General features: G+C 56.4%; 1 long non-coding RNA gene across 1 annotated transcript; it reads right to left on the reverse strand.

Moving 5' to 3' along the window:
• Window positions 1-20,435: 20,435 nt before the first annotated feature.
• LOC142358987 (uncharacterized) lies at window positions 20,436-23,518 on the reverse strand. The gene is made up of 7 exons (XR_012762019.1): window positions 23,444-23,518; window positions 22,469-22,656; window positions 22,321-22,361; window positions 22,190-22,236; window positions 20,864-20,928; window positions 20,585-20,649; window positions 20,436-20,495 (listed from the first exon to the last, which is right to left on the reverse strand). It is a non-coding gene; the product is annotated as an uncharacterized LOC142358987 (long non-coding RNA).
• Between the last annotated feature and the right edge of the window lie 1,507 nt (window positions 23,519-25,025).

Here is a 25,025-nt window from a genome sequence, read left to right on the forward strand (position 1 = left end):
TTCCAGAGTCGGACGCTGCGGCCTCCGTCGCTTCTGCAACCTGAGATACCGAGAGACACAAAATTACCCTTGCGCCCGTGAGAAGTCACCCGCCCCACGCTCCTCCTCGCTGCCACCCCAGCTCACCTCAAACAGTTGTCCAATGCCACAGGTGGCCCGCACGGCCCCTGCAAAACCAACAGACACACCCCTCACTCAGTCGCTGCACAATAATTTGCTCTTGCACGCTGACCCGGCACACAACCGCCTCACCTTCTCAGACCTCTTGTCAGCACGCCGCTTCGCCCCTCTGAGGCTACGTGCGCCACCTGCAATAAAAACAAAGCAAACGGCACATGCCGAGGTACCGCCCGAAACCAAAACCTGCCCGCATCCGTTCCGATCTCCTGCTCCTTTACCTTGGCCGCTCACCCACCCTGGCCCTGCCGTTTACAGGTTCCCCCGTTGCCCCGGGCAGAGCAGCTCCAAGCCAAAACACGCACAGGCACGCACCGACGCTACGCACAAGACCACAAACAATGGGCTTCAAAGAAGAGAGAAGACTCTCCTCCGCAAGAAGGAGGACTCCCCGACGGGTGACACTGTCGGACAAGAAGACCTACAGGGCCGCGACGGCTCAGAGCACGGAGCCTCCACGGAAGCCCCAGAAAAACAGAGTCAGACAGCACGGTCCCTGGCACGAAGATACGGTCAAAAGAGACGGCGCATGTGCAAGAAGCCCGGCTTCAAGACCTAAGAACATCAGGATGCAGGGAAGAGCTCCCACTCTCCACGAAAATGGACCGCTAGAGACAAGAGCTGCCGACACAGCCTGGAACGACGCCGCCAAAGAGAACCGACCGGAAACTTCCACGCCACGAGACCGATCCACGCTTTACGCTTGTAAGGCAAGAAGAGAAGCACCCACTTGGCACTACGCCGACGAGCAGGGGCATTCGAGACTCCGGGGCGGTGCCCGATGTGCACAAAGAGCCGTGAGGATGTTGAGATACAGGTACGGTCTAAGACACGGAAGACAGATGACAAAAATGGCACAGCACCACAGACACAGCCTGGAGCGGTCCTGCCCAATTGGGCCGAAGAGAAACCCCTTCCTTCTCTTTCCACGCCCAAAGGGGCCCGCTCCTGCACAGCCCTCTCCCCTGCGCTAGCTTTACAAGCCCTCCCCCTGCAATTCACAACCGTGGTCCCCTCCCTCCAGTCCCTCAACTTAGCTTTCAGGGGGCCAGGGGTCTGACTCCATCCTCGACAAAAAGCACCTTGGCTAACCGGGATGCTCCCGCTGTCGCCTGCTTCCGTTTTGTCATCTGAAAAGCAAAACGAGGAGACGACAACACAGACGACACACAGGGCTGACAGTAAGCATCACACTGGCCAACGCCGACCTCTTCCACAACCACCTCCTCCTCAGAAGCACCGGGGTGCTCCACTCACCTGCACATTCCAGAGTCGGACGCTGCGGCCTCCGTCGCTTCTGCAACCTGAGATACCGAGAGACACAAAATTACCCTTGCGCCCGTGAGAAGTCACCCGCCCCACACTCCTCCTCGCTGCCACCCCAGCTCACCTCAAACAGTTGTCCAATGCCACAGGTGGCCCGCACGGCCCCTGCAAAACCAACAGACACACCCCTCACTCAGTCGCTGCACAATAATTTGCTCTTGCACGCTGACCCGGCACACAACCGCCTCACCTTCTCAGACCTCTTGTCAGCACGCCGCTTCGCCCCTCTGAGGCTACGTGCGCCACCTGCAATAAAAACAAAGCAAACGGCACATGCCGAGATACCGCCCGAAACCAAAGCCTGCCCGCGTCCATTCCGATCTCCTGCTCCTTTACCTTGGCCGCTCACCCACCCTGGCCCTGCCGTTTACAGGTTCCCCCGTTGCCCCGGGCAGAGCAGCTCCAAGCCAAAACACGCACAGGCACACACCGACGCTACGCGCAAGACCACAAACAATGGGCTTCAAAGAAGAGAGAAGACTCTCCTCCGCAAGAAGGAGGACTCCCCGACGGGTGACACTGTCGGACAAGAAGACCTACAGGGCCGCGACGGCCCAGAGCACGGAGCCTCCACGGAAGCCCCAGAAAAACAGAGTCAGACAGCACGGTCCCTGGCACAAAGATACGGTCAAAAGAGACGGCGCGTGTGCAAGAAGCCCGGCTTCAAGACCTAAGAACATCAGGATGCAGGGAAGAGCTCCCACTCTCCACGAAAATGGACCGCTAGAGACAAGAGCTGCCGACGCAGCCTGGAACGACGCCGCAAAAGAGAACCGACCGGAAACTTCCACGCCACGAGACCGATCCACGCTTTACGCTTGTAAGGCAAGAAGAGAAGCACCCACTTGGCACTACGCCGACGAGCAGGGGCATTCGAGACTCCGGGGCGGTGCCCGATGTGTGAGGATGTTGAGATACAGGTACGGTCTAAGACACGGAAGACAGATGACAAAAATGGCACAGCACCACAGACACAGCCTGGAGCGGTCCTGCCCAATTGGGCCGAAGAGAAACCCCTTCCTTCTCTTTCCACGCCCAAAGGGGCCCGCTCCTGCACAGCCCTCTCCCCTGCGCTAGCTTTACAAGCCCTCCCCCTGCAATTCACAACCGTGGTCCCCTCCCTCCAGTCCCTCAACTTAGCTTTCAGGGGGCCAGGGGTCTGACTCCATCCTCGACAAAAAGCACCTTGGCTAACCGGGATGCTCCCGCTGTCGCCTGCTTCCGTTTTGTCATCTGAAAAGCAAAACGAGGAGACGACAACACAGACGACACACAGGGCTGACAGTAAGCATCACACTGGCCAACGCCGACCTCTTCCACAACCACCTCCTCCTCAGAAGCACCGGGGTGCTCCACTCACCTGCACATTCCAGAGTCGGACGCTGCGGCCTCCGTCGCTTCTGCAACCTGAGATACCGAGAGACACAAAATTACCCTTGCGCCCGTGAGAAGTCACCCGCCCCACGCTCCTCCTCGCTGCCACCCCAGCTCACCTCAAACAGTTGTCCAATGCCACAGGTGGCCCGCACGGCCCCTGCAAAACCAACAGACACACCCCTCACTCAGTCGCTGCACAATAATTTGCTCTTGCACGCTGACCCGGCACACAACCGCCTCACCTTCTCAGACCTCTTGTCAGCACGCCGCTTCGCCCCTCTGAGGCTACGTGCGCCACCTGCAATAAAAACAAAGCAAACGGCACATGCCGAGGTACCGCCCGAAACCAAAACTTGCCCGCATCCGTTCCGATCTCCTGCTCCTTTACCTTGGCCGCTCACCCACCCTGGCCCTGCCGTTTACAGGTTCCCCCGTTGCCCCGGGCAGAGCAGCTCCAAGCCAAAACACGCACAGGCACGCACCGACGCTACGCACAAGACCACAAACAATGGGCTTCAAAGAAGAGAGAAGACTCTCCTCCGCAAGAAGGAGGACTCCCCGACGGGTGACACTGTCGGACAAGAAGACCTACAGGGCCGCGACGGCTCAGAGCACGGAGCCTCCACGGAAGCCCCAGAAAAACAGAGTCAGACAGCACGGTCCCTGGCACGAAGATACGGTCAAAAGAGACGGCGCATGTGCAAGAAGCCCGGCTTCAAGACCTAAGAACATCAGGATGCAGGGAAGAGCTCCCACTCTCCACGAAAATGGACCACTAGAGACAAGAGCTGCCGACACAGCCTGGAACGACGCCGCCAAAGAGAACCGACCGGAAACTTCCACGCCACGAGACCGATCCACGCTTTACGCTTGTAAGGCAAGAAGAGAAGCACCCACTTGGCACTACGCCGACGAGCAGGGGCATTCGAGACTCCGGGGCGGTGCCCGATGTGCACAAAGAGCCGTGAGGATGTTGAGATACAGGTACGGTCTAAGACACGGAAGACAGATGACAAAAATGGCACAGCACCACAGACACAGCCTGGAGCGGTCCTGCCCAATTGGGCCGAAGAGAAACCCCTTCCTTCTCTTTCCACGCCCAAAGGGGCCCGCTCCTGCACAGCCCTCTCCCCTGCGCTAGCTTTACAAGCCCTCCCCCTGCAATTCACAACCGTGGTCCCCTCCCTCCAGTCCCTCAACTTAGCTTTCAGGGGGCCAGGGGTCTGACTCCATCCTCGACAAAAAGCACCTTGGCTAACCGGGATGCTCCCGCTGTCGCCTGCTTCCGTTTTGTCATCTGAAAAGCAAAACGAGGAGACGACAACACAGACGACACACAGGGCTGACAGTAAGCATCACACTGGCCAACGCCGACCTCTTCCACAACCACCTCCTCCTCAGAAGCACCGGGGTGCTCCACTCACCTGCACATTCCAGAGTCGGACGCTGCGGCCTCCGTCGCTTCTGCAACCTGAGATACCGAGAGACACAAAATTACCCTTGCGCCCGTGAGAAGTCACCCGCCCCACGCTCCTCCTCGCCTGCCACCCCAGCTCACCTCAAACAGTTGTCCAATGCCACAGGTGGCCCGCACGGCCCCTGCAAAACCAACAGACACACCCCTCACTCAGTCGCTGCACAATAATTTGCTCTTGCACGCTGACCCGGCACACAACCGCCTCACCTTCTCAGACCTCTTGTCAGCACGCCGCTTCGCCCCTCTGAGGCTACGTGCGCCACCTGCAATAAAAACAAAGCAAACGGCACATGCCGAGATACCGCCCGAAACCAAAGCCTGCCCGCATCCATTCCGATCTCCTGCTCCTTTACCTTGGCCGCTCACCCACCCTGGCCCTGCCGTTTACAGGTTCCCCCGTTGCCCCGGGCAGAGCAGCTCCAAGCCAAAACACGCACAGGCACACACCGACGCTACGCGCAAGACCACAAACAATGGGCTTCAAAGAAGAGAGAAGACTCTCCTCCGCAAGAAGGAGGACTCCCCGACGGGTGACACTGTCGGACAAGAAGACCTACAGGGCCGCGACGGCCCAGAGCACGGAGCCTCCACGGAAGCCCCAGAAAAACAGAGTCAGACGGCACGGTCCCTGGCACGAAGATACGGTCAAAAGAGACGGCGCATGTGCAAGAAGCCCGGCTTCAAGACCTAAGAACATCAGGATGCAGGGAAGAGCTCCCACTCTCCACGAAAATGGACCGCTAGAGAGAAGAGCTGCCGACACAGCCTGGAACGACGCCGCAAAAGAGAACCGACCGGAAACTTCCACGCCACGAGACCGATCCACGCTTTACGCTTGTAAGGCAAGAAGAGAAGCACCCACTTGGCACTACGCCGACGAGCAGGGGCATTCGAGACTCCGGGGCGGTGCCCGATGTGCACAAAGAGCCGTGAGGATGTTGAGATACAGGTACGGTCTAAGACACGGAAGACAGATGACAAAAATGGCACAGCACCACAGACACAGCCTGGAGCGGTCCTGCCCAATTGGGCCGAAGAGAAACCCCTTCCTTCTCTTTCCACGCCCAAAGGGGCCCGCTCCTGCACAGCCCTCTCCCCTGCGCTAGCTTTACAAGCCCTCCCCCTGCAATTCACAACCGTGGTCCCCTCCCTCCAGTCCCTCAACTTAGCTTTCAGGGGGCCAGGGGGTCTGACTCCATCCTCGACAAAAAGCACCTTGGCTAACCGGGATGCTCCCGCTGTCGCCTGCTTCCGTTTTGTCATCTGAAAAGCAAAACGAGGAGACGACAACACAGACGACACACAGGGCTGACAGTAAGCATCACACTGGCCAACGCCGACCTCTTCCACAACCACCTCCTCCTCAGAAGCACCGGGGTGCTCCACTCACCTGCACATTCCAGAGTCGGACGCTGCGGCCTCCGTCGCTTCTGCAACCTGAGATACCGAGAGACACAAAATTACCCTTGCGCCCGTGAGAAGTCACCCGCCCCACGCTCCTCCTCGCCTGCCACCCCAGCTCACCTCAAACAGTTGTCCAATGCCACAGGTGGCCCGCACGGCCCCTGCAAAACCAAGAGACACACCCCTCACTCAGTCGCTGCACAATAATTTGCTCTTGCACGCTGACCCGGCACACAACCGCCTCACCTTCTCAGACCTCTTGTCAGCACGCCGCTTCGCCCCTCTGAGGCTACGTGCGCCACCTGCAATAAAAACAAAGCAAACGGCACATGCCGAGATACCGCCCGAAACCAAAGCCTGCCCGCATCCATTCCGATCTCCTGCTCCTTTACCTTGGCCGCTCACCCACCCTGGCCCTGCCGTTTACAGGTTCCCCCGTTGCCCCGGGCAGAGCAGCTCCAAGCCAAAACACGCACAGGCACACACCGACGCTACGCGCAAGACCACAAACAATGGGCTTCAAAGAAGAGAGAAGACTCTCCTCCGCAAGAAGGAGGACTCCCCGACGGGTGACACTGTCGGACAAGAAGACCTACAGGGCCGCGACGGCCCAGAGCACGGAGCCTCCACGGAAGCCCCAGAAAAACAGAGTCAGACAGCACGGTCCCTGGCACGAAGATACGGTCAAAAGAGACGGCGCATGTGCAAGAAGCCCGGCTTCAAGACCTAAGAACATCAGGATGCAGGGAAGAGCTCCCACTCTCCACGAAAATGGACCGCTAGAGAGAAGAGCTGCCGACACAGCCTGGAACGACGCCGCAAAAGAGAACCGACCGGAAACTTCCACGCCACGAGACCAATCCACGCTTTACGCTTGTAAGGCAAGAAGAGAAGCACCCACTTGGCACTACGCCGACGAGCAGGGGCATTCGAGACTCCGGGGCGGTGCCCGATGTGCACAAAGAGCCGTGAGGATGTTGAGATACAGGTACGGTCTAAGACACGGAAGACAGATGACAAAAATGGCACAGCACCACAGACACAGCCTGGAGCGGTCCTGCCCAATTGGGCCGAAGAGAAACCCCTTCCTTCTCTTTCCACGCCCAAAGGGGCCCGCTCCTGCACAGCCCTCTCCCCTGCGCTAGCTTTACAAGCCCTCCCCCTGCAATTCACAACCGTGGTCCCCTCCCTCCAGTCCCTCAACTTAGCTTTCAGGGGGCCAGGGGGTCTGACTCCATCCTCGACAAAAAGCACCTTGGCTAACCGGGATGCTCCCGCTGTCGCCTGCTTCCGTTTTGTCATCTGAAAAGCAAAACGAGGAGACGACAACACAGACGACACACAGGGCTGACAGTAAGCATCACACTGGCCAACGCCGACCTCTTCCACAACCACCTCCTCCTCAGAAGCACCGGGGTGCTCCACTCACCTGCACATTCCAGAGTCGGACGCTGCGGCCTCCGTCGCTTCTGCAACCTGAGATACCGAGAGACACAAAATTACCCTTGCGCCCGTGAGAAGTCACCCGCCCCACGCTCCTCCTCGCCTGCCACCCCAGCTCACCTCAAACAGTTGTCCAATGCCACAGGTGGCCCGCACGGCCCCTGCAAAACCAACAGACACACCCCTCACTCAGTCGCTGCACAATAATTTGCTCTTGCACGCTGACCCGGCACACAACCGCCTCACCTTCTCAGACCTCTTGTCAGCACGCCGCTTCGCCCCTCTGAGGCTACGTGCGCCACCTGCAATAAAAACAAAGCAAACGGCACATGCCGAGATACCGCCCGAAACCAAAGCCTGCCCGCATCCATTCCGATCTCCTGCTCCTTTACCTTGGCCGCTCACCCACCCTGGCCCTGCCGTTTACAGGTTCCCCCGTTGCCCCGGGCAGAGCAGCTCCAAGCCAAAACACGCACAGGCACACACCGACGCTACGCGCAAGACCACAAACAATGGGCTTCAAAGAAGAGAGAAGACTCTCCTCCGCAAGAAAGAGGACTCCCCGACGGGTGACACTGTCGGACAAGAAGACCTACAGGGCCGCGACGGCCCAGAGCACGGAGCCTCCACGGAAGCCCCAGAAAAACAGAGTCAGACGGCACGGTCCCTGGCACGAAGATACGGTCAAAAGAGACGGCGCATGTGCAAGAAGCCCGGCTTCAAGACCTAAGAACATCAGGATGCAGGGAAGAGCTCCCACTCTCCACGAAAATGGACCGCTAGAGAGAAGAGCTGCCGACACAGCCTGGAACGACGCCGCAAAAGAGAACCGACCGGAAACTTCCACGCCACGAGACCGATCCACGCTTTACGCTTGTAAGGCAAGAAGAGAAGCACCCACTTGGCACTATGCCGACGAGCAGGGGCATTCGAGACTCCGGGGCGGTGCCCGATGTGCACAAAGAGCCGTGAGGATGTTGAGATACAGGTACGGTCTAAGACACGGAAGACAGATGACAAAAATGGCACAGCACCACAGACACAGCCTGGAGCGGTCCTGCCCAATTGGGCCGAAGAGAAACCCCTTCCTTCTCTTTCCACGCCCAAAGGGGCCCGCTCCTGCACAGCCCTCTCCCCTGCGCTAGCTTTACAAGCCCTCCCCCTGCAATTCACAACCGTGGTCCCCTCCCTCCAGTCCCTCAACTTAGCTTTCAGGGGGCCAGGGGTCTGACTCCATCCTCGACAAAAAGCACCTTGGCTAACCGGGATGCTCCCGCTGTCGCCTGCTTCCGTTTTGTCATCTGAAAAGCAAAACGAGGAGACGACAACACAGACGACACACAGGGCTGACAGTAAGCATCACACTGGCCAACGCCGACCTCTTCCACAACCACCTCCTCCTCAGAAGCACCGGGGTGCTCCACTCACCTGCACATTCCAGAGTCGGACGCTGCGGCCTCCGTCGCTTCTGCAACCTGAGATACCGAGAGACACAAAATTACCCTTGCGCCCGTGAGAAGTCACCCGCCCCACGCTCCTCCTCGCCTGCCACCCCAGCTCACCTCAAACAGTTGTCCAATGCCACAGGTGGCCCGCACGGCCCCTGCAAAACCAAGAGACACACCCCTCACTCAGTCGCTGCACAATAATTTGCTCTTGCACGCTGACCCGGCACACAACCGCCTCACCTTCTCAGACCTCTTGTCAGCACGCCGCTTCGCCCCTCTGAGGCTACGTGCGCCACCTGCAATAAAAACAAAGCAAACGGCACATGCCGAGATACCGCCCGAAACCAAAGCCTGCCCGCATCCATTCCGATCTCCTGCTCCTTTACCTTGGCCGCTCACCCACCCTGGCCCTGCCGTTTACAGGTTCCCCCGTTGCCCCGGGCAGAGCAGCTCCAAGCCAAAACACGCACAGGCACACACCGACGCTACGCGCAAGACCACAAACAATGGGCTTCAAAGAAGAGAGAAGACTCTCCTCCGCAAGAAGGAGGACTCCCCGACGGGTGACACTGTCGGACAAGAAGACCTACAGGGCCGCGACGGCCCAGAGCACGGAGCCTCCACGGAAGCCCCAGAAAAACAGAGTCAGACGGCACGGTCCCTGGCACGAAGATACGGTCAAAAGAGACGGCGCATGTGCAAGAAGCCCGGCTTCAAGACCTAAGAACATCAGGATGCAGGGAAGAGCTCCCACTCTCCACGAAAATGGACCGCTAGAGAGAAGAGCTGCCGACACAGCCTGGAACGACGCCGCAAAAGAGAACCGACCGGAAACTTCCACGCCACGAGACCGATCCACGCTTTACGCTTGTAAGGCAAGAAGAGAAGCACCCACTTGGCACTACGCCGACGAGCAGGGGCATTCGAGACTCCGGGGCGGTGCCCGATGTGCACAAAGAGCCGTGAGGATGTTGAGATACAGGTACGGTCTAAGACACGGAAGACAGATGACAAAAATGGCACAGCACCACAGACACAGCCTGGAGCGGTCCTGCCCAATTGGGCCGAAGAGAAACCCCTTCCTTCTCTTTCCACGCCCAAAGGGGCCCGCTCCTGCACAGCCCTCTCCCCTGCGCTAGCTTTACAAGCCCTCCCCCTGCAATTCACAACCGTGGTCCCCTCCCTCCAGTCCCTCAACTTAGCTTTCAGGGGGCCAGGGGGTCTGACTCCATCCTCGACAAAAAGCACCTTGGCTAACCGGGATGCTCCCGCTGTCGCCTGCTTCCGTTTTGTCATCTGAAAAGCAAAACGAGGAGACGACAACACAGACGACACACAGGGCTGACAGTAAGCATCACACTGGCCAACGCCGACCTCTTCCACAACCACCTCCTCCTCAGAAGCACCGGGGTGCTCCACTCACCTGCACATTCCAGAGTCGGACGCTGCGGCCTCCGTCGCTTCTGCAACCTGAGATACCGAGAGACACAAAATTACCCTTGCGCCCGTGAGAAGTCACCCGCCCCACGCTCCTCCTCGCCTGCCACCCCAGCTCACCTCAAACAGTTGTCCAATGCCACAGGTGGCCCGCACGGCCCCTGCAAAACCAAGAGACACACCCCTCACTCAGTCGCTGCACAATAATTTGCTCTTGCACGCTGACCCGGCACACAACCACCTCACCTTCTCAGACCTCTTGTCAGCACGCCGCTTCGCCCCTCTGAGGCTACGTGCGCCACCTGCAATAAAAACAAAGCAAACGGCACATGCTGAGATACCGCCCGAAACCAAAGCCTGCCCGCATCCATTCCGATCTCCTGCTCCTTTACCTTGGCCGCTCACCCACCCTGGCCCTGCCGTTTACAGGTTCCCCCGTTGCCCCGGGCAGAGCAGCTCCAAGCCAAAACACGCACAGGCACACACCGACGCTACGCGCAAGACCACAAACAATGGGCTTCAAAGAAGAGAGAAGACTCTCCTCCGCAAGAAGGAGGACTCCCCGACGGGTGACACTGTCGGACAAGAAGACCTACAGGGCCGCGACGGCCCAGAGCACGGAGCCTCCACGGAAGCCCCAGAAAAACAGAGTCAGACGGCACGGTCCCTGGCACGAAGATACGGTCAAAAGAGACGGCGCATGTGCAAGAAGCCCGGCTTCAAGACCTAAGAACATCAGGATGCAGGGAAGAGCTCCCACTCTCCACGAAAATGGACCGCTAGAGAGAAGAGCTGCCGACACAGCCTGGAACGACGCCGCAAAAGAGAACCGACCGGAAACTTCCACGCCACGAGACCGATCCACGCTTTACGCTTGTAAGGCAAGAAGAGAAGCACCCACTTGGCACTACGCCGACGAGCAGGGGCATTCGAGACTCCGGGGCGGTGCCCGATGTGCACAAAGAGCCGTGAGGATGTTGAGATACAGGTACGGTCTAAGACACGGAAGACAGATGACAAAAATGGCACAGCACCACAGACACAGCCTGGAGCGGTCCTGCCCAATTGGGCCGAAGAGAAACCCCTTCCTTCTCTTTCCACGCCCAAAGGGGCCCGCTCCTGCACAGCCCTCTCCCCTGCGCTAGCTTTACAAGCCCTCCCCCTGCAATTCACAACCGTGGTCCCCTCCCTCCAGTCCCTCAACTTAGCTTTCAGGGGGCCAGGGGGTCTGACTCCATCCTCGACAAAAAGCACCTTGGCTAACCGGGATGCTCCCGCTGTCGCCTGCTTCCGTTTTGTCATCTGAAAAGCAAAACGAGGAGACGACAACACAGACGACACACAGGGCTGACAGTAAGCATCACACTGGCCAACGCCGACCTCTTCCACAACCACCTCCTCCTCAGAAGCACCGGGGTGCTCCACTCACCTGCACATTCCAGAGTCGGACGCTGCGGCCTCCGTCGCTTCTGCAACCTGAGATACCGAGAGACACAAAATTACCCTTGCGCCCGTGAGAAGTCACCCGCCCCACGCTCCTCCTCGCCTGCCACCCCAGCTCACCTCAAACAGTTGTCCAATGCCACAGGTGGCCCGCACGGCCCCTGCAAAACCAAGAGACACACCCCTCACTCAGTCGCTGCACAATAATTTGCTCTTGCACGCTGACCCGGCACACAACCGCCTCACCTTCTCAGACCTCTTGTCAGCACGCCGCTTCGCCCCTCTGAGGCTACGTGCGCCACCTGCAATAAAAACAAAGCAAACGGCACATGCCGAGATACCGCCCGAAACCAAAGCCTGCCCGCATCCATTCCGATCTCCTGCTCCTTTACCTTGGCCGCTCACCCACCCTGGCCCTGCCGTTTACAGGTTCCCCCGTTGCCCCGGGCAGAGCAGCTCCAAGCCAAAACACGCACAGGCACACACCGACGCTACGCGCAAGACCACAAACAATGGGCTTCAAAGAAGAGAGAAGACTCTCCTCCGCAAGAAGGAGGACTCCCCGACGGGTGACACTGTCGGACAAGAAGACCTACAGGGCCGCGACGGCCCAGAGCACGGAGCCTCCACGGAAGCCCCAGAAAAACAGAGTCAGACGGCACGGTCCCTGGCACGAAGATACGGTCAAAAGAGACGGCGCATGTGCAAGAAGCCCGGCTTCAAGACCTAAGAACATCAGGATGCAGGGAAGAGCTCCCACTCTCCACGAAAATGGACCGCTAGAGAGAAGAGCTGCCGACACAGCCTGGAACGACGCCGCAAAAGAGAACCGACCGGAAACTTCCACGCCACGAGACCGATCCACGCTTTACGCTTGTAAGGCAAGAAGAGAAGCACCCACTTGGCACTACGCCGACGAGCAGGGGCATTCGAGACTCCGGGGCGGTGCCCGATGTGCACAAAGAGCCGTGAGGATGTTGAGATACAGGTACGGTCTAAGACACGGAAGACAGATGACAAAAATGGCACAGCACCACAGACACAGCCTGGAGCGGTCCTGCCCAATTGGGCCGAAGAGAAACCCCTTCCTTCTCTTTCCACGCCCAAAGGGGCCCGCTCCTGCACAGCCCTCTCCCCTGCGCTAGCTTTACAAGCCCTCCCCCTGCAATTCACAACCGTGGTCCCCTCCCTCCAGTCCCTCAACTTAGCTTTCAGGGGGCCAGGGGGTCTGACTCCATCCTCGACAAAAAGCACCTTGGCTAACCGGGATGCTCCCGCTGTCGCCTGCTTCCGTTTTGTCATCTGAAAAGCAAAACGAGGAGACGACAACACAGACGACACACAGGGCTGACAGTAAGCATCACACTGGCCAACGCCGACCTCTTCCACAACCACCTCCTCCTCAGAAGCACCGGGGTGCTCCACTCACCTGCACATTCCAGAGTCGGACGCTGCGGCCTCCGTCGCTTCTGCAACCTGAGATACCGAGAGACACAAAATTACCCTTGCGCCCGTGAGAAGTCACCCGCCCCACGCTCCTCCTCGCCTGCCACCCCAGCTCACCTCAAACAGTTGTCCAATGCCACAGGTGGCCCGCACGGCCCCTGCAAAACCAACAGACACACCCCTCACTCAGTCGCTGCACAATAATTTGCTCTTGCACGCTGACCCGGCACACAACCGCCTCACCTTCTCAGACCTCTTGTCAGCACGCCGCTTCGCCCCTCTGAGGCTACGTGCGCCACCTGCAATAAAAACAAAGCAAACGGCACATGCCGAGATACCGCCCGAAACCAAAGCCTGCCCGCATCCATTCCGATCTCCTGCTCCTTTACCTTGGCCGCTCACCCACCCTGGCCCTGCCGTTTACAGGTTCCCCCGTTGCCCCGGGCAGAGCAGCTCCAAGCCAAAACACGCACAGGCACACACCGACGCTACGCGCAAGACCACAAACAATGGGCTTCAAAGAAGAGAGAAGACTCTCCTCCGCAAGAAGGAGGACTCCCCGACGGGTGACACTGTCGGACAAGAAGACCTACAGGGCCGCGACGGCCCAGAGCACGGAGCCTCCACGGAAGCCCCAGAAAAACAGAGTCAGACGGCACGGTCCCTGGCACGAAGATACGGTCAAAAGAGACGGCGCATGTGCAAGAAGCCCGGCTTCAAGACCTAAGAACATCAGGATGCAGGGAAGAGCTCCCACTCTCCACGAAAATGGACCGCTAGAGAGAAGAGCTGCCGACACAGCCTGGAACGACGCCGCAAAAGAGAACCGACCGGAAACTTCCACGCCACGAGACCGATCCACACTTTACGCTTGTAAGGCAAGAAGAGAAGCACCCACTTGGCACTATGCCGACGAGCAGGGGCATTCGAGACTCCGGGGCGGTGCCCGATGTGCACAAAGAGCCGTGAGGATGTTGAGATACAGGTACGGTCTAAGACACGGAAGACAGATGACAAAAATGGCACAGCACCACAGACACAGCCTGGAGCGGTCCTGCCCAATTGGGCCGAAGAGAAACCCCTTCCTTCTCTTTCCACGCCCAAAGGGGCCCGCTCCTGCACAGCCCTCTCCCCTGCGCTAGCTTTACAAGCCCTCCCCCTGCAATTCACAACCGTGGTCCCCTCCCTCCAGTCCCTCAACTTAGCTTTCAGGGGGCCAGGGGTCTGACTCCATCCTCGACAAAAAGCACCTTGGCTAACCGGGATGCTCCCGCTGTCGCCTGCTTCCGTTTTGTCATCTGAAAAGCAAAACGAGGAGACGACAACACAGACGACACACAGGGCTGACAGTAAGCATCACACTGGCCAACGCCGACCTCTTCCACAACCACCTCCTCCTCAGAAGCACCGGGGTGCTCCACTCACCTGCACATTCCAGAGTCGGACGCTGCGGCCTCCGTCGCTTCTGCAACCTGAGATACCGAGAGACACAAAATTACCCTTGCGCCCGTGAGAAGTCACCCGCCCCACGCTCCTCCTCACCTGCCACCCCAGCTCACCTCAAACAGTTGTCCAATGCCACAGGTGGCCCGCACGGCCCCTGCAAAACCAAGAGACACACCCCTCACTCAGTCGCTGCACAATAATTTGCTCTTGCACGCTGACCCGGCACACAACCGCCTCACCTTCTCAGACCTCTTGTCAGCACGCCGCTTCGCCCCTCTGAGGCTACGTGCGCCACCTGCAATAAAAACAAAGCAAACGGCACATGCCGAGATACCGCCCGAAACCAAAGCCTGCCCGCATCCATTCCGATCTCCTGCTCCTTTACCTTGGCCGCTCACCCACCCTGGCCCTGCCGTTTACAGGTTCCCCCGTTGCCCCGGGCAGAGCAGCTCCAAGCCAAAACACGCACAGGCACACACCGACGCTACGCGCAAGACCACAAACAATGGGCTTCAAAGAAGAGAGAAGACTCTCCTCCGCAAGAAGGAGGACTCCCCGACGGGTGACACTGTCGGACAAGAAGACCTACAGGGCCGCGACGGCCCAGAGCACGGAGCCTCCACGGAAGCCCCAGAAAAACAGAGTCAGACGGCACGGTCCCTGGCACGAAGATACGGTCAAAAGAGACGGCGCATGTGCAAGAAGCCCGGCTTCAAGACCTAAGAACATCAGGATGCAGGGAAGAGCTCCCACTCTCCACGAAAATGGACCGCTAGAGAGAAGAGCTGCCGACACAGCCTGGAACGACGCCGCAAAAGAGAACCGACCGGAAACTTCCACGCCACGAGACCGATCCACGCTTTACGCTTGTAAGGCAAGAAGAGAAGCACCCACTTGGCACTACGCCGACGAGCAGGGGCATTCGAGACTCCGGGGCGGTGCCCGATGTGCACAAAGAGCCGTGAGGATGTTGAGATACAGGTACGGTCTAAGACACGGAAGACAGATGACAAAAATGGCACAGCACCACAGACACAGCCTGGAGCGGTCCTGCCCAATTGGGCCGAAGAGAAACCCCTTCCTTCTCTTTCCACGCCCAAAGGGGCCCGCTCCTGCACAGCCCTCTCCCCTGCGCTAGCTTTACAAGCCCTCCCCCTGCAATTCACAACCGTGGTCCCCTCCCTCCAGTCCCTCAACTTAGCTTTCAGGGGGCCAGGGGGTCTGACTCCATCCTCGACAAAAAGCACCTTGGCTAACCGGGATGCTCCCGCTGTCGCCTGCTTCCGTTTTGTCATCTGAAAAGCAAAACGAGGAGACGACAACACAGACGACACACAGGGCTGACAGTAAGCATCACACTGGCCAACGCCGACCTCTTCCACAACCACCTCCTCCTCAGAAGCACCGGGGTGCTCCACTCACCTGCACATTCCAGAGTCGGACGCTGCGGCCTCCGTCGCTTCTGCAACCTGAGATACCGAGAGACACAAAATTACCCTTGCGCCCGTGAGAAGTCACCCGCCCCACGCTCCTCCTCGCCTGCCACCCCAGCTCACCTCAAACAGTTGTCCAATGCCACAGGTGGCCCGCACGGCCCCTGCAAAACCAAGAGACACACCCCTCACTCAGTCGCTGCACAATAATTTGCTCTTGCACGCTGACCCGGCACACAACCGCCTCACCTTCTCAGACCTCTTGTCAGCACGCCGCTTCGCCCCTCTGAGGCTACGTGCGCCACCTGCAATAAAAACAAAGCAAACGGCACATGCCGAGATACCGCCCGAAACCAAAGCCTGCCCGCATCCATTCCGATCTCCTGCTCCTTTACCTTGGCCGCTCACCCACCCTGGCCCTGCCGTTTACAGGTTCCCCCGTTGCCCCGGGCAGAGCAGCTCCAAGCCAAAACACGCACAGGCACACACCGACGCTACGCGCAAGACCACAAACAATGGGCTTCAAAGAAGAGAGAAGACTCTCCTCCGCAAGAAGGAGGACTCCCCGACGGGTGACACTGTCGGACAAGAAGACCTACAGGGCCGCGACGGCCCAGAGCACGGAGCCTCCACGGAAGCCCCAGAAAAACAGAGTCAGACGGCACGGTCCCTGGCACGAAGATACGGTCAAAAGAGACGGCGCATGTGCAAGAAGCCCGGCTTCAAGACCTAAGAACATCAGGATGCAGGGAAGAGCTCCCACTCTCCACGAAAATGGACCGCTAGAGAGAAGAGCTGCCGACACAGCCTGGAACGACGCCGCAAAAGAGAACCGACCGGAAACTTCCACGCCACGAGACCGATCCACGCTTTACGCTTGTAAGGCAAGAAGAGAAGCACCCACTTGGCACTACGCCGACGAGCAGGGGCATTCGAGACTCCGGGGCGGTGCCCGATGTGCACAAAGAGCCGTGAGGATGTTGAGATACAGGTACGGTCTAAGACACGGAAGACAGATGACAAAAATGGCACAGCACCACAGACACAGCCTGGAGCGGTCCTGCCCAATTGGGCCGAAGAGAAACCCCTTCCTTCTCTTTCCACGCCCAAAGGGGCCCGCTCCTGCACAGCCCTCTCCCCTGCGCTAGCTTTACAAGCCCTCCCCCTGCAATTCACAACCGTGGTCCCCTCCCTCCAGTCCCTCAACTTAGCTTTCAGGGGGCCAGGGGGTCTGACTCCATCCTCGACAAAAAGCACCTTGGCTAACCGGGATGCTCCCGCTGTCGCCTGCTTCCGTTTTGTCATCTGAAAAGCAAAACGAGGAGACGACAACACAGACGACACACAGGGCTGACAGTAAGCATCACACTGGCCAACGCCGACCTCTTCCACAACCACCTCCTCCTCAGAAGCACCGGGGTGCTCCACTCACCTGCACATTCCAGAGTCGGACGCTGCGGCCTCCGTCGCTTCTGCAACCTGAGATACCGAGAGACACAAAATTACCCTTGCGCCCGTGAGAAGTCACCCGCCCCACGCTCCTCCTCGCCTGCCACCCCAGCTCACCTCAAACAGTTGTCCAATGCCACAGGTGGCCCGCACGGCCCCTGCAAAACCAAGAGACACACCCCTCACTCAGTCGCTGCACAATAATTTGCTCTTGCACGCTGACCCGGCACACAACCGCCTCACCTTCTCAGACCTCTTGTCAGCACGCCGCTTCGCCCCTCTGAGGCTACGTGCGCCACCTGCAATAAAAACAAAGCAAACGGCACATGCCGAGATACCGCCCGAAACCAAAGCCTGCCCGCATCCATTCCGATCTCCTGCTCCTTTACCTTGGCCGCTCACCCACCCTGGCCCTGCCGTTTACAGGTTCCCCCGTTGCCCCGGGCAGAGCAGCTCCAAGCCAAAACACGCACAGGCACACACCGACGCTACGCGCAAGACCACAAACAATGGGCTTCAAAGAAGAGAGAAGACTCTCCTCCGCAAGAAGGAGGACTCCCCGACGGGTGACACTGTCGGACAAGAAGACCTACAGGGCCGCGACGGCCCAGAGCACGGAGCCTCCACGGAAGCCCCAGAAAAACAGAGTCAGACGGCACGGTCCCTGGCACGAAGATACGGTCAAAAGAGACGGCGCATGTGCAAGAAGCCCGGCTTCAAGACCTAAGAACATCAGGATGCAGGGAAGAGCTCCCACTCTCCACGAAAATGGACCGCTAGAGAGAAGAGCTGCCGACACAGCCTGGAACGACGCCGCAAAAGAGAACCGACCGGAAACTTCCACGCCACGAGACCGATCCACGCTTTACGCTTGTAAGGCAAGAAGAGAAGCACCCACTTGGCACTACGCCGACGAGCAGGGGCATTCGAGACTCCGGGGCGGTGCCCGATGTGCACAAAGAGCCGTGAGGATGTTGAGATACAGGTACGGTCTAAGACACGGAAGACAGATGACAAAAATGGCACAGCACCACAGACACAGCCTGGAGCGGTCCTGCCCAATTGGGCCGAAGAGAAACCCCTTCCTTCTCTTTCCACGCCCAAAGGGGCCCGCTCCTGCACAGCCCTCTCCCCTGCGCTAGCTTTACAAGCCCTCCCCCTGCAATTCACAACCGTGGTCCCCTCCCTCCAGTCCCTCAACTTAGCTTTCAGGGGGCCAGGGGGTCTGACTCCATCCTCGACAAAAAGCACCTTGGCTAACCGGGATGCTCCCGCTGTCGCCTGCTTCCGTTTTGTCATCTGAAAAGCAAAACGAGGAGACGACAACACAGACGACACACAGGGCTGACAGTAAGCATCACACTGGCCAACGCCGACCTCTTCCACAACCACCTCCTCCTCAGAAGCACCGGGGTGCTCCACTCACCTGCACATTCCAGAGTCGGACGCTGCGGCCTCCGTCGCTTCTGCAACCTGAGATACCGAGAGACACAAAATTACCCTTGCGCCCGTGAGAAGTCACCCGCCCCACGCTCCTCCTCGCTGCCACCCCAGCTCACCTCAAACAGTTGTCCAATGCCACAGGTGGCCCGCACGGCCCCTGCAAAACCAAGAGACACACCCCTCACTCAGTCGCTGCACAATAATTTGCTCTTGCACGCTGACCCGGCACACAACCGCCTCACCTTCTCAGACCTCTTGTCAGCACGCCGCTTCGCCCCTCTGAGGCTACGTGCGCCACCTGCAATAAAAACAAAGCAAACGGCACATGCTGAGATACCGCCCGAAACCAAAGCCTGCCCGCATCCATTCCGATCTCCTGCTCCTTTACCTTGGCCGCTCACCCACCCTGGCCCTGCCGTTTACAGGTTCCCCCGTTGCCCCGGGCAGAGCAGCTCCAAGCCAAAACACGCACAGGCACACACCGACGCTACGCGCAAGACCACAAACAATGGGCTTCAAAGAAGAGAGAAGACTCTCCTCCGCAAGAAGGAGGACTCCCCGACGGGTGACACTGTCGGACAAGAAGACCTACAGGGCCGCGACGGCCCAGAGCACGGAGCCTCCACGGAAGCCCCAGAAAAACAGAGTCAGACAGCACGGTCCCTGGCACGAAGATACGGTCAAAAGAGACGGCGCATGTGCAAGAAGCCCGGCTTCAAGACCTAAGAACATCAGGATGCAGGGAAGAGCTCCCACTCTCCACGAAAATGGACCGCTAGAGAGAAGAGCTGCCGACACAGCCTGGAACGACGCCGCAAAAGAGAACCGACCGGAAACTTCCACGCCACGAGACCGATCCACGCTTTACGCTTGTAAGGCAAGAAGAGAAGCACCCACTTGGCACTACGCCGACGAGCAGGGGCATTCGAGACTCCGGGGCGGTGCCCGATGTGCACAAAGAGCCGTGAGGATGTTGAGATACAGGTACGGTCTAAGACACGGAAGACAGATGACAAAAATGGCACAGCACCACAGACACAGCCTGGAGCGGTCCTGCCCAATTGGGCCGAAGAGAAACCCCTTCCTTCTCTTTCCACGCCCAAAGGGGCCCGCTCCTGCACAGCCCTCTCCCCTGCGCTAGCTTTACAAGCCCTCCCCCTGCAATTCACAACCGTGGTCCCCTCCCTCCAGTCCCTCAACTTAGCTTTCAGGGGGCCAGGGGTCTGACTCCATCCTCGACAAAATGCACCTTGGCTAACCGGGATGCTCCTGCAGTCGCCTGCTTCCGTTTTGTCATCTGAAAAGCAAAACGAGGAGACGACAACACAGACGACACACAGGGCTGACAGTAAGCATCACACTGGCCAACGCCGACCTCTTCCACAACCACCTCCTCCTCAGAAGCACCGGGGTGCTCCACTCACCTGCACATTCCAGAGTCGGACGCTGCGGCCAACATTGCTTCTGCTACCTAAGATACCAAGTGACACAAAATTACCCTTGCGCCTGTGAGAAGTCACCCACCCCACGCTCCTCCTCGCTGCCACCCCAGCTCACCTCCAACAGTTGTCCAATGCCTAATGCGGCACACACAGAAAACAGCCCCTGCAAAATCAAGAGAGACACACCTCACTGAGGAGCCACACAATATTTTGCTCTTACACACTGACCAGGTCAGCAGCAGCCTCACCATCTCAGACCTCTTGTCAGCATTCTGCTTCAGCTGTCCGTGGCTATGTGTGGCACCTGCAACAAAATCAAAGCAAAGAGGACATGCTGAGATAATGCCCAAAACTAAGCCTGTCCGCACCGATTCCCACTTTCTGCTTTTTCACCTTGGCTGATGACCCGTGTTGCCCCTGCCATTTTGCAGGTTGGCACCTCGAAGCTCACATCCCACCTGAAAAACACAAACAACAAGCGATGCTTAGAACTTCACCAACAATGCACACTACAATAATAACTGCTACTTCAGCCCATGAGTCATGGCCCACCTTGCCTGAGTCACCTCTGTTACCAAGACCCCGCTTTGCATCTTCAAACGGAGAATCCAAAACTTATAAGCTAGTCATACAGCCACCAGTCTTATCTTCCCTCCAACACCACACACTGACCTTCTTATGGCACTCTACTTATGTGTCCTCTGCCGCCCTTTGGCACACTGCTCATCCCTCTGCATCTGTAAAAGCAACATTGAACAAGTCACCCAGATGCAGAACAATAGATGACCAGTCCCAGAAGTCTTGTTTCCATTTACGTTTACCATCTAGATTCCAACTACAGCCTGCTATTAATAGCAATCTGGTCGTCCCCTGTGTCTCTGCCTAGCGCTACAGAAATAACTCTCCTTGCCCACTGCATATAGGGCTACTTGGCTCAGAAATGGACTCTACAACTTTTGCCTATGAAGTCTAGGGTTATCTACATGTTAGCCATAGGATCTTATTGTTATTCTTTTGCTTGCTGTCACTGCTATGCCCCCAGGTAGAGCAGCTCTAACCCAGACAAACATGCACAGACGCTGCAGACAAACAAGACCAACAGTATGACGCAGAGACATAAAAAAACTCTAAAAAGCACGACTCCTGGACCAGAGATGCCATTGGGCAAGAAGACCTAGGGGGCCACAAGTAAGAATCTGTGGCAGCCTGAGAAAAGTCAAATGCTATGAACTGCGACAAAAAGATCTATCTGCAACTCGGATGAAGTGTGCGCACAATGCCTTTCCTGAAGACCTAAGAAGTCTGGGATGCCAGGAAGATATCTCAGAAAAGATGACTAAAAAGAGACTGCTCAAGATCAGAGGTGCTGTCCCAGCCTGGAACAATGTTGCAGAAGCAGACAGAGCATAAGCTTCTGAGATGCAAGACTTATCCATGTTTTACACTTGTAACACAAGCAAAGAAGGTCCCAGTTGGCACTGTAATGATGAGTAAAGCTATTTGAGATGCTAGGGATGGCACCCGAGATGCACAATGCCCTCCTTGAGTGCAAAGAGGACATTGAGACCTGAGGAAGGTCTAAGGCAGAGAAGACAGACTACGCAAACGACACCACCACAGACACAGGCTGGAACTGCCCTCCCTTGCATACACAGTGTTGTGCAAGAGTAACCTGCTTCCTTTACCTGCCCAAAGGGACCTGTTCCTGCACAGTCCTGTCCCCTACACTAACTTCACAACACCTCCCAACCTTGTTCCCCTCCCTCCAGACCCTCCCCAGCCCCTGTCCCTCAACTTAGCTTTCAGACGGGCAGGGATCAGAATCCATCCCTAATAAAAAACACATTGGCTACTGCAGTCAACAGGTTCCACTTTGTCATTCGAAAAAAAAAAAAAAGCAACCACACCCCACAAACAGTGATGACCATATCACATTGACCAATGCCAACCTCTTCCACAACAACCCCCTCCTCAGAAGCACCAGGATGCTCCACTCACCTGCTCATTCCAGAGTTGGATGCTGTAGCCATCATTGGTTCTGCTACCTAAGATACCAAGAGACACAAAACTACCATTGTGCTTATGAACTCACCTGCCCCATGCTCCTCCTCTCTACCACCCCAGCTCACCTCAAACAGTTGTCCAATGCCAAAAGCGGCCCGCGCAGCCCCTGCAAAACCAAAAGAGAAGCACCTCACTGAGTTGCCGCAGGATTCTTTGCTCTTAGACACCAACCCAGCCCACAGCTGCTACTTCAGGCCACTGGTCGTGGCTCACCTTGCCCGAGTCGCCTCCGGTGCCCATATCTCCGATTCACTCATTGCTTGGCACCTTCAAAATTAAAAAGAAAAATCAAAACCTAAAAGCACGTCTGCCCTCTCACACCATATGTAAAACCACCTTCTTGCGACGCTCTGCTCCCCTCTCCTCCCTCGCCCTTTGGCGCATGGCTCGTTTCTCTGCATCTGCAAAAAACATATTGTAGAAGTCACCCCAATGCTGACCAATAACTTAACAATTCCAAAGGTCTTGTTTCCATTCAAGAACGCCACCTAGAGTCCAACTACAGCCTGCCATTAAAAAAACAAACACAAAAGAACACTAAGCTCTTCACATACAAGCCTTAACACCTTTGAGATTCAAAGGCCTGACATTCAGTCCTCTATCTGGAGATGCTGAGGCCCAGAGAATTCACACTTCATCTCTTGTGACTGTGTCATAACTCCCTGTCAGCTACAGGGAGACTTAAACCAAACAGACCTCATTGACATCCAATTGTGACTGCAAAATTAAACTGAGAGAGGCTGATGAACCCTCCTCCCTTCCTCAACCATCCCCCGGTCTCAAAAGTTTAGAATCCCCTTCTCTGCTCCTGAACTGTCAAGGAAGGAACCCCACAGCCTCCTGACTGCTCCTTCCCGGTATTTGCACCCCTGAACCCCCCCGCATCGGCCGCTCCTCAGGAGCTGTTCCTCTGAGCCACACCCTGCGTTCTGCAGGCATCTCCCACCTTACGCCTTCCCGCAGCCTTGGGGCTTTGCTACAGGGCCACAGAGTAAGTGAAACCCCAATGTTTATAATCTATGAGGGGCCTGCCTTGAGCTGCAAAGTTTCAAGGGACAACAGAGTCCTCTGAGCAATCGGGAAAGGCAATGAGCTGTCCCATACTCTGAAAGATACTATAGGCCTTATGTCCTTGCCACTTTCTTGAGAAATGCTCAATCTCTATACAGATGCATACAAGATGCTCACCTTAACCCCTGCAAGATAATCTCATCATCAGTCCAACTAAGAGATGCGATGCCAGCAAGTTACACAGTATAGAGCAAAACTAGTGAAAAAAACAACGTTCCACCTTCAATCAAGTCAGGAGTTCCAGGAAAGTGTAATGCACCTAGAATAAAAAGAACAATCTATTCTTAAACAATCTTGCCACCCCTAAATGCTCCATTAAAAATTACTGACCTGAAAAAAAAGGTGCAGATAAATATATTCTCTACTAGATCTGCTGCTGAGCCTTGACTCGTCCTGAACGTCTTACCTCAAACAGACACCCCTGCTTCTCTAAATATCAAAACACATCTCCCTGGGTAGCTTAGACAGCTCAAAAGTTGTAATCAACTGAAGGAACAGCAGAGCACTAAGACCAAAGAAAGCCAGAAGTAGAATGAGCTCCCTGATCAGAGGCTGGGGGTCATATACTCCGAGCCTCGCCCACCACCCTTCCCACAGTCCCCTGGGAAAGGGGAGGGATGAACCACCAAAAGACATTAAGGCGGCCAGAGGAGCAGCAGTAAGTTTTCTCATCTGCTTTAAATTTAAAGTGTACAAAGCCTTGACGAGAGAAATTGACCCTTACCAAAAACAACAATGCCTGCTCTTTTACTATAACTATCTCTGTTGCATCACCAACGTGACCTAATAAGTAGTTAAACCTCATTTGTCTGGAGTGTAGACAGAAAAAGATAGATGTCCTACTAAGCTACACAAGAAAGTAGTTCATTAAATGCAGTAACAATATTATTATCAAAATGTATGTGCTTACTTTCCCTATAAAACACCCAAAATGCTACAGGCTTACTTTTAATTTCTAGCAAGACCACCCATGCTACCTAAATTCCACCAGAAGTATTTTCCAGATAGGACTGAATGACAAAGCAGAATTAGATCCTGTAAGAATATAGTAACTCTGGTTGCAAAGTAAATTATTTACTCTAAATAGCCGATGGTTCAGAGCCACTTTGAAAGCCTCTCTGACCGACTGCCTTAAGAGAACTAGATGAGTCCCAAAGGACAGAAAACAGAAAAAACCCATGGAAATATAAGAAACATATCAGAAAATTACATGAAGTGGCCTAATTAACACCTTAGTAGATAGAACAAATTAAATTGCAGAACACAACAAAGAACCACCATGGGAGATGTGTCAATAAAAAGAGATGAAGGCTATCACCTTCTCTGCAAAACTGAAGAGATCTGAGCTGACAATGGACATCTTTGCAGTACCAGATACCACACAGAAACATACAACAAGACAAAAAACAAAAATACTGCTCTAGGGCACTAAGATGGCTTTAGAAAACATTCCGGTAGAACGGGAGGCATCGTCACATGGATTATAGCGGTCCCAAGAGACCAATGAGATCTCAGGGATGCTGTGAGCTCAAAAGAGAATTGAACAAAGGACAGATGTTGTCTGGGGACTGAATCAAGGAGCACCAAATGGATGAGAGGACAGAAAGATGAACTGGGGTAATGGATGCAGACTCAGGAAGGGTTCTGAGGGGAAAAGAGGGGTGCAAAGTGCCCTCACAAGCAAAAACAGGGCTCTAAG

This window comes from Opisthocomus hoazin, unplaced genomic scaffold (genome assembly GCF_030867145.1).
Source record: "Opisthocomus hoazin isolate bOpiHoa1 unplaced genomic scaffold, bOpiHoa1.hap1 HAP1_SCAFFOLD_158, whole genome shotgun sequence".
Taxonomy (NCBI): domain Eukaryota; kingdom Metazoa; phylum Chordata; class Aves; order Opisthocomiformes; family Opisthocomidae; genus Opisthocomus; species Opisthocomus hoazin.